The 14,028-nt window shown below is 35.6% G+C and overlaps 1 protein-coding gene and 1 long non-coding RNA gene across 11 annotated transcripts in view; one reads left to right on the forward strand and one right to left on the reverse strand.

Annotated features, from left to right (window-relative positions):
• Window positions 1-14,028, forward strand: part of LOC144580101 (uncharacterized) — an 852,895-nt gene that overhangs the window by 822,760 nt on the left and 16,107 nt on the right. The gene's annotated exons all lie outside the window — the stretch shown is intronic.
• Window positions 164-14,028, reverse strand: part of LOC144580102 (uncharacterized) — a 149,767-nt gene continuing 135,902 nt past the window's right edge. Inside the window, exon 5 of the long non-coding RNA XR_013529028.1 lies at window positions 164-13,640. This is a non-coding gene — a long non-coding RNA (uncharacterized LOC144580102). The remainder of the gene's footprint in view (window positions 13,641-14,028) is intronic.

The following is a 14,028-nucleotide window of genomic DNA, read 5'->3' on the forward strand; positions in this document are numbered from 1 at the left end:
GTAGAAGTTCTGGCTAGAGCAATCAAGCAAAAGAAAGAAATAAAGCAGGGCCGGGCGCGGTGGCTCAAGCCTGTAATCCCAGCACTTTGGGAGGCCGAGGCGGGTGGATCACGAGGTCGAGAGATCAAGACCAACCTGGTCAACATGGTGAAACCCCGTCTCTACTAAAATACAAAAAATTAGCTGGGCAAGGTGGCGCGTGCCTGTAATCCCGGCTACTCAGGAGGCTGAGGCAGGAGAATTGCCTGAACCCAGGAGGTGGAGGTTGCGGTGAGCCGAGATCGCGCCATTGCACTCCAGCCTGGGTAACAAGAGCGAAACTCCGTCTCAGAAAAAAAAGAAAGAAATAAAGCATATTCAAATAGAAAGAGAGGAAGTCAAATTGTCTCTGTTTGCAGGTGACATGATGTTATATTTAGAAAACCCATTGTTTCAGCCCGAAATCTTCTTAAGCTGATAGGCAACTCCAACAATCTTAGGATACAAAATCAATGTGCAAAAATCACAAGCATTCCTATACACCAATAACAGACAGAGAGCCAAATCATGAGCACACTCCCATTCACAATTGCTACAAAGAGAATTAAATACCCAGGAATAAAACTTACAAAAGAGATGTGAAGGACCTCTTCAAGGAGAACTACAAGCCACTGCTCAAGGAAATAAGAGAGAACTCAAACAAACGGAAAAACATTTTATGTTTATGGATAGAAAGAATAAATATTGTAACAATGGCCATCCTGCCCAAAGTAATTTATAGGTTTGATGCTATCTCCATCAAGCTACCATTGACTTTCTTCACAAAAGTAGAAAAAAACGATTCTAAATTTTACATGGAACCAAAACAGAGCCCATATTGCCAAGACAATCCTAAGCAAAAAGGACAAAGCTGGAGGCATCATGCTACCTGACTTTATGCGATAAGACTACAGTAACCAAAACAGCATGGTACTTGTACCAAAACAGAAATATAGACCAATGGAACAGAACAGAGGCCTAGGAGGCAACACCACACATCTACAACCATCTGATCTTTGATAAACCTGACGGAAACAAGCAATGGCGAAAAGATTCCCTGTTTAATAAATGGTGTTGGGAAAACTGGCTAGCCGTGTGCAGAAAGCAGAAATTAGACCCCTTCCTGACACCTTACACTAAAATTAACTCCAGGTGGATAAAAGACTTAAACATAAGACCTAACACCATAAAAACCCTCAAAGAAAATCGTGGCAAAACCATTCAGGACATAGGTATAGGCAAGAACTTCATGACCATAACAACAAAAGCATTTGCAGCAAAAGCCAAAATAGACAAATGGGGCCTAATCATACTCCACAGCTTCTGCATGGCAAAAGAAACAGTCATTAGAGTGAATCAGCAACCAACAGAATGGAAAAAATTTTTACAATCTACCCATCTGACAAAGGGCTGATATCCAGAATCTATAAAGAACGAAAATGGATTTACAAGGAAAAAAACAAACAGGCCCATTCAAAAGTGGGCAAAGGATATGAACAGACACTTTACAAAAGAAGACATACATGAGGCTAACAAACATGAAAAAATGCTCATCATCACTGGTCATTAGAGAAATGCAAATCAAAACCACATTGAGATACCATCAACGCTAGTTAGAATGGCGATCATTAAAAAATCTGGAGACAACAGATACTGGAGAGGATGTGGAGAAACAGAAACACTTTTACACTGTTGGTAAGAGTGTAAATTAGTTCAACCATTGTGGAAGACAGTGTGGCAAATTCTCAAGGACCTAGAAATAGAAATTCCATTTGACCCAACAATCCTATTACTGGGTATATATCCAAAGGATTATAAATCATTCTATTATAAGGACACATGCACAAGTATGTTCAGTGCAACACAGTTTACAATAGCAAAGACTTGGAACCAACTCAAATGCCCATTGATGATAGACTGGACAGGGAAAATGTGGCACTTATACACCATGGAATACTGTGCAGCCATAAAAACAATGAATTCATAGCCTTTGTAGGGACATGGATGAACCTGGAAACCATCATTCTCAGCAAACTGACACAAGAACAGAAAATCAAACACTGCATGTTCTCACTCATATAGGGGTGTTGAACAATGAGAACACATGGACACGGGGGGGGAGCATCACACACTAAGATCTGGTGGGGGAAATAGGAGAAGGACAGCAGGGGGTGGGGGAGAAATGCCAGATATGGGTGAAGGGGAGGAAGGCAACAAACCACACTGCTATGTGTGTACCTATGCAACAATCTTACATGTTCTTCACATGTACCCCAAAACCTAAAATGCAATAAAAAAAAACAATTTAATTAAAAAAAACTAAAATTAAGTGACAGATAAACAGATGTCATGAGCAATTACAGCCAAAAAAAAAGAACTTCTTATGTTTTATAATTTACACAATAGTGAACTTCGAATTCATTGGAGATATTTTCTCTAACCTCAATAGTAACCCCAATTTAGGTTGATTCTATTTTGGATTCTATTGACAGTTTAATTTTAGTTCTAGTAATACTTTCCTTGTATCCCATCTGCCATAAATGACAGTCGCTAATAAAAAAAATAGCACTTATTAGAACACCTAGAGTCAATATTTACCCTTTATTATATGTATCATACATGTATGTATGTATGTGTCTGCTTTTTAAAAATTAATTTTGTTTTTAGAGGAGTTTTAGATTTACAGCAAAAAATTAAGCAAAAGGGGCACTGAGTTTCTGAGCATCCCATTCTCCTACACAACCTCCCTCACTATCAGCATGCTGCAACAAAAGGATATGTTTATTACAATCACTGGACCTACGCTGAACGGTATTATGATCCAGAGTTTACAGTTTACATTAGGGTTTGCTCTTGGTGTTGTACAATACAGCTATATGAGGTTGCCGCATAGAGCTTTTGTGTGTATTCTATTTATAGCAGTATATTTCATTTTAGGGATGTTAACATAAATAGTAGTGCATATTTTAGCTTAAAATTTCACTTTTTTATTGTTGGTACATAGGACCCTGACTGGCGTTTGGAGAAATGGACAGTGAATGACACGTAGCCACCATTTCAGTATTGTGCTGAATGGTTTCACTGTACAAAAACTGTGCTTTCTTATTCATCTCATTATTTTCCCTAATCCCTGGCAATCACTGATCTGTTTACTGTTTCTATAGTTTTGCCTTTTCCAGAATGTCAGATAGTTGAAATCATACAAATACAGCCTTTCCAGATTGTCTTCTAGCCTACAGTAATATAAATTCAAAGTCCCTCCATGTGTTTCCATGGCTTGATAATACATTTTTAAGCACTAAAAAATATTCCAATGTCTGCATGTACCACAGTTTGTTTATGCATTCACTCACTGAAGAGCGTTTCAGTTGCTTCCAAGTTTTAGCAATTATAATTAAATTTGCTATGCACATATGTGTGCAGGTTTTTGTGTAGACATAATTATCGACTTCTTTGGGTAAATATCAAGAAGTGCATTTGCTGGATCATATGGTAGAAGTATGTTCAGTTTTGTAAGAAACTGTCAAATTGTCTTTCGAAGTGTCCACTTTGCATTCGCATTCCCATCAGCAATGAATGAGAACTTCTGTTGCTCCACAACATAGTCAGTATTTGGTGCTTTTTTTTAGTTTGGCCATTTTAATACATGTAGAATATGTCTCATTATTATTTAAATGTGTAATTCCCTAATTAGATATGGCATTGAACAACTTAAAAAAAAAAACAACTTATTTTAGGTTCAGGCATATAAATGCAGATCTGTTACATAAATAAAATTTGTGTTACAGAAGTTTCGTAATCACATTACGTAGTGACCTAGATAATAAGCATAGTACCCAATAGTCAGTTACTTCTTCATTGTGTGTATATCTTCTTCAATGCAGTGTCTCTTAAAGTTTTGGACATATTTTAATAGAGTCGTTAATATTTCTATTGTTAAGTTGTAAGAAATTTTGTATTTTGGAAAGCTGTTTTTTTTTTTTTTTTTTCGTTTCTGAGATGCAGTTTTGCTCGTGTCTCCCAGGCTAGAGTGCGGTGGCACAATCTCAGCTCACTGCAAGATATGTATTTTGCAAATCCTTTCCCCCAGTCTGTGGCTTGTCTTTTCATTATCTTGTTATTGTCTTTCATAGAGAAGAAGTTTCTAATTTTTATAAAGTATAAATCATCAATAAAATTTCTTCCATAGATAATTTTTTTCGTGTTGTATCTAAAGTCATTGCCATATTTAGGGTCATCTAGGTTTTATCCTATACCGTCTTCTAGGTGTTTTATATTTTTGAGTTTACATTTAGGCCTATGATGCATTTCAAGTTAATTTTTGTGAAGAGCTTAAGATCTGTGTCTAGCTTGACTTTTTTGCATGTAGATGTCCAGTTCTAGCAAAATGTATTGATAAGATCATATTTTCTTCAGTGTATTGCTATTCTTTTTCAAGGATGTCAAATTTATGTGGGTATATTTCTGGACTTGTTATTATGTATCATTTTTGTATGTGTTTATCCTTTGCCAGTAGCTCACTATCTTAATTATTGTGTTTTATGGTAAGTCTTGAATTAGGGCAGTGTTAGTCCTAGGACTTTGTTATTTTCCTTCAATACTGAATTGACTTTGCTGGGTCATTTCCCTCTCCATATAAACATGAGAATCAGTCTTTCAACATCCACAAAATAAGTTGGTGGAATTTTGATTGGGATTGTATTGAATTGATACATCAGTTTGAAAGAACTGACCTCTTGAAAATATTGACTCTATCAATAAACAGTGTATTAATTCAGTTCTTTGATTTTTTTTCAGCAGAGTCATGTGGTTTTCCTCATACGGATCTTGTACACGTTTTATTACACTTATGTCAATGTATTTCATTTTTGAAGTGTTAACATAATGATGTATTTTTAACTTAAAATTCTACTTCATTTTTGTTGGTATATAGGAAAGTCATTGGCATTTGCATATTATTATTGCATCCTGCAAACTTAGTATAATTGCTGTTAATCCAAGAGTTCTTATGTTGATTCTTTCAGATATTATGTATAGATGATTGTGTCATTGGATAACAAAGACAAATCTATATTTTCTTCCCAATTTGCATTCCTTTTTCTTTCCTTGTCTTATTGTAACAGTATCATTGTCTGGGTGATACCCGAGGTTCACTTTCTCATGGCCATGAAGACCAAGGATATGGACACACAAGAATGAGGTGAGGAACACAAGTTTAATAGGCAAAAGAAAGAGAATAGCTCTCTGCTACAGAGAGGGCTCCTGGAAAAAGAGGTTATTGGATTTGCAGGGCATTTTATAGATAAGCTGGTAAGGAGGTGCTGTCTGACTGTATTAGGTGCAAAAAACCAGTTGGACTAGGTGTGCCATTTGCATAGGGCATGAATCTCTGGTAGCCCCCAACCTAATCTTTATTATGCAGGTGGATTCTCTGCCTGAGCCACACCTGTTGCCCATTTCCTTATCACTGTACATATGGTAAAAAAGAAAAGGAAGATGGAACCTCCATGTTGGACATGCCTGTCCCCCATTGACTTCCTGATAATTTAGTTTAACCTTTTCTATTGGTACAGCTGCCAGCATTCCCACATGCAAGCTCCAGCTTTCTTATCTATGCTTGTAGGTCAATTTTTCAGGCTGCTCCTTGTTACAAATTATTTTGGTGACTGCCTTTTGTTAGTAAAGAAATTCTGCTGAGGACTTTTTTGCCTTCACTCTCTGCCTAAATAATTTTTTTCTACCTCCTGTATCATTATTACATTAAGTAGGACCTCCAGTATAATATTAAAAAGCAGTGGTGAATGGGCACATCCTTGCTTTGCCCCATCTTAGCAGGAAAGATTCTAGTTTCTTACCTTTAAGTATGATGTTAGAGGATTTTTTTTAGATGATATTTGTCAAGTTCAGGACGTATCCTTCTCGTTGTAGTTTGCAAAGAGCTTTTGTTTTAAATGTTAGATTTTGTCAGTTGCTTTTTTTCATCTATTAATATGATCTTGTAATTTTTGTTAGCCTGTTGATCTGATAACTGCATTAACTTATTTTCAAGTGTTAAATAAGCCTTTGTATACCGGAGATAAATCTCACTTGATCACTATTGTAAATCTTTGCATACACTGTTAAATTTGATTTGCTAATATTTTGTTGTAGAGATTTGCATCTATGTTCCTTGGGAACATTGGTTTATAGTTTTAATTTCTTATACTGGTTTTGTCTATTTTGCTATTCACATAATTCTGGCCTCACAAAATGGTTAGAAAATACTCCTCTACTTCTATTTCCTGAAGAAGTTTGTATAAAAGTGTTATAATTTATGTTTCTAAATTTGGGGTACAATTAACCAGGGAAACTATTTGGACTAAGTACTTTCTGTTTTGGAAGATTATTAAATACTCATGCAATTTCTTTAAAAAGTAAAGACGTATTAAAAATGTCTATTTCTTTTTCTGGGTATTTTGGCAGAGTGTGTATTTCAAGTAATTGGTCTATTTTTCTAGGTTATCAAATTTGTGGGCATAGAATTGTACATAATATTCCTTTATTATCCATTGAATGTCTGTAAGATCTGTAGTGATGTCGCATCACTCATTTCTGATAGTAGCAATTTGTGTCTTCTTATCTCACTGTAATTTCCTTATCTTCCTAATTTTTTCCTTTTGGTTTCCTCACTTCAGATTTAATTTAGCCTACTTTTTCTAATTTCTTAATGCAGAAGTTTAGATGGTTGCTTTTAGATCTTTCTTGTTTCCTAATATACGCATCCAGTGCTTATATAAATTTCATTGTAAGCACACTTTTATTGGATCCCACAAATTTTATGTTACACTTTTATTTTGATTTAGTTAAATATTTTAGAAATTTGTCTTTAGATGTCTTAAGTATTTTAGAAATTTGTCTTTTTTGATCCATGTTATATTGAGGCATGTGTCATTTAATCTTTAAATGTCTTGTATTTTCCTAGCTACCTTCCAGTTATTATCTCTAGTCCAATTCCATTGTAATAAGAGAGCAGTCACTGTTGGATTTTCATTGTTTGAAATTGGCTAAGGTGTGTTTTACGGCCCAGACTATGGTCTTTCTTGGTGAATGTTCCATATGAGCTTGAGAAAAATGTGTAACCTGATGATGTTGGATGATATAGTCTGCAGATTTCAATCATATCCAGTGGATTGATGATATTGTTAATTGTGCCTTTGCTGTTTTTCTGTTAGCTTTTTATATTTCTGCTGAACAGGTACTGAAGTCTCCTACTAAATAGTGTATACATCTGTTTCTTTTGGCAGTTGTATCAGTTTTGCCATCATGTACTTTGGTGATCTGTCTTTAGGCAGCTACACATTAAAGATTGCTATGTCTCCCTGGAGTATTGGCCCTTTTAGAGTTATGTAATGCCCCTCTTTATTGCTAAGAACTTACCTAGCTCTGAATTCTGTGCTATTTGAAATTCATACAACTATTCATACTTTCTTTTGATTTGTGTTAGCATAATATATTTTTCTAGATTTCTTACATTTTAATCTGTTTCTCTGTACTTAAAGTGGCTTTCTTGTAGACAAAATATAGTTTGGTTTTTAAAAATACACTAGCAATCTCCATATTTTAATTTAGGACATTGAAATTTAAAGTAATTATTGATATCGTTGGATTAATATCTACCATATTTTTTACTGTTTTATTGGCTGCCCCTGTTCTTTCTTTATTCCTATTTTACTACACGTTTTAATGCCTTTTGTGGTTCTGATTGAAAATTCCATAAAACTTTATGATCTTTTAATACACAAGTATATTCCTAAATTGCACTTGGCAATAATATTGTTACTGCACTGCATTCTGCTACCTGGCTGTGGTAATCTGACACTAGCCGGGATACTGAGATAAAAGTTACTGGAAGTTGGAAGTTATTGGTGTTAGATACTTTTGGATATATTTATGTTATGTAGTAGCAAAAATTTGGTAAACTACTTGTATATAATAAGCTTTTGGTTCTAGATCAAGAGTTGGCAAATATTTTTTATAAAGGGGCAGGTAGTAAAATATTCTGGGTTTGTGGGAAATATGTTCTCTATTACAACTACTGAACTGTGCTGTTACAGCAAGTAAAGAATTATAGACAATATATAAACAAATGGGTGTAGATGCATACTATTAAGATATTATTTACTAAAACAAATGATCTGCTGGATTAAAAGGGTGGAAAAGGGAATTTAAGAGTGAAAGTTCTGAACTGTCAGCTACATTAGACAAGTTATTTTTCTTTCTTTTTTTTTTTGAGATGGAGTTTCGCTCTTGTTACCCAGGCTGGAGTGCAATGGCGGGATCTCGGCTCACCGCAACCTCCGCCTCCTGGGTTCAGGCAATTCTCCTACCTCAGCCTCCTGAGTAGCTGGGATTACAGGCACGTGCCACCATTCCCAGCTAATTTTTTTGTATTTTTAGTAGAGACGGGGTTTCACCTTGTTGACCAGGATGGTCTCAATCTCTTGACCTCGTGATCCACCCGCCTCGGCCTCCCAACAAGTTTTTATAAAAAAAAAAAAATGAGTTCAGAAAATTATTAGCCATTATGAAAACAGGCATCAGATACGTAGAGATTAAAAGAGGCAACTTGAATAAAGCATGGTTTTCTGTGGAGAACTGATATGCTCATGTTAAACAAAACTTCGTTAGTAAGTACCTTAGTTTGTTTTGCAACTAAGTATTGTACATTTGGTGGCTTATAAGCAACAAAACTTTATTTCCCACAGCTCTCGAGGCTGGAAGTCAGAGGTCAAGATGCTGACAAGGTTGGGTTTGGGTGAGGGTCCTCTTCCTGGTTTCAGACTCTTGCTTCTCATTATATACTTACGTGGCTGGAAGAGGGCAAAAGCCCTCCTTAGTGTCTCTTATAAGGATGCTAATTTCATCATGAGAGCTCCAACCTCATAACCAAATTACCTTCCAAAGGACCCACTTCCAAATACCATCATACTGTGGTTTAGGATCTCAACATATACATTTTGGGGGAGGAACACATTCAGTTTCATCATACTTAGTTATGTCTCCAAAAAATTGTGGCTGAGATTTTTAGCACATGGAATGAAGGAGAGTCAAATAAAAACGCAGCCTATCAAGTTCCTGAAACATTTGCCTACTAAATAAGAAAAGAACAATTTAAAAAGCCCTCCCATGACTCCCCTGTATTCTATGTGCAGGAATAGGGCTTGAGAAGGCTGTTCAACCTGCAAGAAGATAATTAAAAAGAAAACAAAGAAACTGTATGATGACAGGCTGATGTAGACAGTGAAGAAACTACTTTCTGTGAGCAAAATTTTAGCCTAATCTAAGAACATTCTCCATTTCCAGGATGTGAGATGTAGGAACTCACATCCTGGGAATGGAGAATGTATGGTTCTAATCCTTCCCTTTCAAAATGTGAGTGTTTATGGCAGTTCTCTTGCCCCAAACCTACCTCCTTTCATGAATTTGTGGAAAGCATATTACTTGTCTTCTTGACAAATAGATCTGAAGGCAGAGACCAGATCTAAGATATCATAAAGGCCAGATCACAGGGCATGATGGTTACTGTGCTGCACTTTTGGCTTATGTACTTTGGGAGGAGTAAGCATATTATACCTGAGTGAGAAACAAATTTTTATGATAGATGTGAAGAATATTCTACCCATTAGAACTAGTTACAAATATGTAGTATAATCATTCATAAAGGAGAAATATTCCAGCTACTTTAATTAAACTATTCCTATGTGATTTTCTATGGCCAACAAAATGTGAGCTGAAATGTCATATAGTACTTCTAGACACAATGTTAATATCACTGTGTAGCCAACCATCTTCTCTTTTTCTCCCTACCTCCAAAATCACATTAGCATTCATCATAATGGAAATTCTGTCAGTTAAGATCCGTGAAGTAACTACTAAGACCTGAGTCCCACTGACTGCCCTTAGTGGCCTGATAGCATCAGTGTCGGAGGGTGGGGAAGGTGGGCCATGGGAGGGCTTTAAATATAAGATGCATAACACCTTGCTAAGATTGTGCATTTTCAGACTATACTGGCAGTTCTACTCTTAAATACTGCCCTTCAATTCTCTTTCATTAAGAACACCCATCAGCCTTTACATATCTATTTAAAGTATAAAATTAAAGAATGCCTCCAATTATACAAATGTGATCTGGGTTGGAAGCATCACAAACCCTAGGGTAGTATGAAAAGAGACAAGCCAGTCAGGAAAGAAAAAACACGTTGGGGATCCAGGCCTGAGTAATGAAGGTGCAGAGAGCTACAGAACCCAGAACCAGTATAGAACTAGATGAAGCAATAAATTCAGAGTCAGAGACTATTAAACACTCAAGAATCCCATCAATACTTAGTTCTGAAGAAACAATATGCAACTGATTTTAATCCTAAGGATTATTTATATTTTGAGAATCAATCACAGAATATAGAATATCTATGTATAAAATGTTTAAATGAACAATTTATGCAGTTTCTAAATAAAGCATTCCACAAGGGAAATTTAGAAAAACACTTGGAAATAAAACTGTAATTGAAGCTTCTAGAAATAAAAAATAACTTTGTTACAATAAAGAAAATCAATAGATGGTTGAGTCAATTGCTCAACTATTAAAAGGATTGTCTCATTCTGTTAAAAAATTGATACAATTTGATGCCTATTCTTTTAAAAAATGCTTAGACAGAAGTCCTTAGGATATTTGAAATACATTAAAAATTATTTAACCTAATACACAAGAAGTTAAAATGTTTTCAATAAACATAACTCTGAATGAGTATTGAGAGGTATCTCCTTCATAATCAAGGAAGCCCATTAACACTATGTATATTCAAAATTGTAAGAGGCAAGTGTTAAAGAAAAATAAACAAGCATGAGTATTATAAAGACAGCAAAGAGTCTTCACTTGCCATTGACATGATTGTTTAAAAGTATGAGTGGGAGGAAGATGCTACAGATATATCAGCATTAGCAATAATAAGATAAATAATAAGGTGAACTGAAGCAAGAATAATAAGCAGATTGAGCCACAAGCAAATTAAAATGCTTACAAGCAATATTTAGAAAATTAAATAGCAAGAAAAGTTAAAAGCATCTAGAAATTACTGTAATAAATGTGCAAGATCTGTATGATAAAAAGATAAAATGATAAAATTTATCTAAAAAATCAAAACTCTAATGATATACCCAATAACAATAGGTAGAATATCATAAATATCTCATTACTTTTCTACAGATCCAAACTTATCTACAGATTCAATACTCTAAAATTTACATAAAGTAACAAATGACTATAAATAGTTTAAACCTCTCTGAAGAAGGAAAATGTGGAAGAAATGCCTTTGCTAAAACCCAAGGCTTATTTTAAGTTATAATAATTCAGACAGTGTAAAAAGTGTACAAAGTTGGACAAACTGACATATAGAAGAAGATAGTGAACCCCAAAATAGATCCACACAAATATACCACTTTGGTTTAGGGCTGAGGTGGCAAAATGAGCAGCAAAAATTTGTTACCCATATGGACAGAAAAATGAAATTGAATTCCTCCATCAAAACATATCCATAATTGAAACCCAGATGGCTGAAAATTTGAAATACCACAGATAAAGCTTTAAAATGTTTGAAAAATGTAGATGAATATATTTTTGATATTGAGAAGTGGTAGATTTTCGAAAGTCTGCAGAAGTGTTCACTATTAAAGAGTGAGCATTTTATATGTGGGTATATTAAGTTAAAAAACTATTCATCCAAAGATATGTTAAAGAGTTAAAAATCAAGCTATAAATTGGGAAAAATATTTGTAGTTCATATAACTCAAACACTGGCATGAAAAATGTAAAGAATGTATAATAAGAAAACAATGTTTTCATAATCTGTTGCTATGTAACAAACCACCCCAGCATTTATTGGATGAAAACAGGAACCGTTTCTTTTCAATGGCTCTGCAATTTAGGCAATGCTCAATGGAAACAACTTGTCTCTGGGCTACACTGTATCCATGTGACTTGACGGGCAGACAAGGACAGAAAAGTCCAAAATGACGTGACTAAGACATTTGCAGCAACTGCTCTGGAGTAGTCAAATGCTTGAGAAGGAGTGGGACTCTTTTTTTTTTTTTTTTTTTTATTTTAGGTTTGGGGGCGCATGTGGTTTGTTACACAGGTAAACACATGTCACAGGGGTTGTTGTACATAATATTTCACCACCTAGGTATTAAGCACAGTACCCAACAGTTACCTTTTCTGCTCCTCCTCCTCCTTTCACCCTCCCCGCTCAGGTAGACCTTAAAGTCTATCGTTTCCTTCTTTCTGTTAATAAGTTCTTACTATTTAGCTCCCCCTTATAAGTGAGAACATGTGGTCACATCTTTCAGGTCTTATCTCCATGTGACCTCTTCATCTAGCTTGCTTGTCAGGATTCTTTATTTAACTGATGGCTCAGGCTTTGCAAAAGTGAAAATAGAAGTACTAAGAGCTTTCTAAGTCTAGGCCCAGAAGTCACACAGGATCACTTCTATAGCCATTCTATTTGTCAAATCAAGTCACAGGGCCAGTTCAAAGTCAATGGGAGGAAATACCCTAACTTGCGGGTAGAATTGATAAAGGACCTTTGTGATGAGACAAATGACTGGGGTCATTTCTAACACAATTTACTATGTAACCCTAGAGAAAAATGAACAAATACATGCAGTCATTCCCCAGTAGGAAAATAAAAAACAAAGATCATCATAAAAAGAGATGCTCAGTATCATCAGTTTCATAATTAACAAGAGCAATATTTGACCACAATGAAATTTCATTTTACACTCTTAGGAATGGCAAATAATAATAATAATAATAATAATAATAATAATCGGACAACATCAAATACTTGAGAAGTATTGCACCAATGACATCTCGTAGTTTTGGTAATGAAAGTGCTGGCCAGGCGCGGTGGCTCAAGCCTGTAATCCCAGCACTTTGGGAGGTCGAAGCAGGTGGATCACGAGGTCGAGAGATCGAGACCAACCTGGTCAACATGGTGAAACCCCGTCTCTACTAAAAATACAAAAAATTAGCTGGGCACGGTGGTGTGTGCCTGTAATCCCAGCTACTCAGGAGGCTGAGGCAGGAGAATTGCCTGAACCCAGGAGGCGGAGGTTGCGGTGAGCTGAGATCGCGGCACTGCACTCCAGCTTGGGTAACGAGCGAAACTCCGTCTCAAAAAGAAAGTGCTGACACAACTTTCTAGTTTAAAATTCAGCATTATTTTCTAAAGCTGAGCACCCCATACTCATGCCTAAAAATTACACTCTGTGTTCCTACCCATGAGAAAATATTTCAGCAGTTGACCAAAAGACCATAAGAATGTTCATAGCAGCATTGATTTTAACAACAAAACCTAGAATCAAACCCCATGTCCACTGATGAAAAAAATCGATAAATGAGATGTTGGTATCTTCACACAATATGTCTTAGTCGCTATGTGCTGCTAGAGTAAGAATAACATAGACTGGGAGACTTAAAAGACAATTATTTATTTCTCAAAGTTTGAGAGGCTGGGAATTCCAACTTCAAAGCACTAGCAGATCCTGTGTCTGGAGACAACTGCCTTCTCATCGTATCCTTACACGGCCTGATGAGAGGAAGAAAGACAAAGACACACACACAGATAACTGCAGTCTCTTTCTCTTCTAAAGGCACTGATTCCATTCATGAGTGCTCTATGCTCATGACTTAATTTTCTGTCTCTTGAAGTCCCACCTGTAAACACCATTGCCTTGGGAATTAGACTTCAACATATGAACTTTGGGAGGACATAAACATTCAATCTTTAGCATTATGGAATGTTATTTAAGAGTGCAAACAAATATTATGATGCATATAATAACACAGATAAATCATGGAAACATAATGTTGAATGAAAAGATCAAATTCAGAAAAACTACACAGAGTATGATACTTGTTTGATACAATTCCAGAACCAACAGAATATATCAATATGCATTTCTATATACACATAT

This window comes from Callithrix jacchus, chromosome 18, assembly GCF_049354715.1.
Source record: "Callithrix jacchus isolate 240 chromosome 18, calJac240_pri, whole genome shotgun sequence".
NCBI classification, from domain to species: domain Eukaryota; kingdom Metazoa; phylum Chordata; class Mammalia; order Primates; family Cebidae; genus Callithrix; species Callithrix jacchus.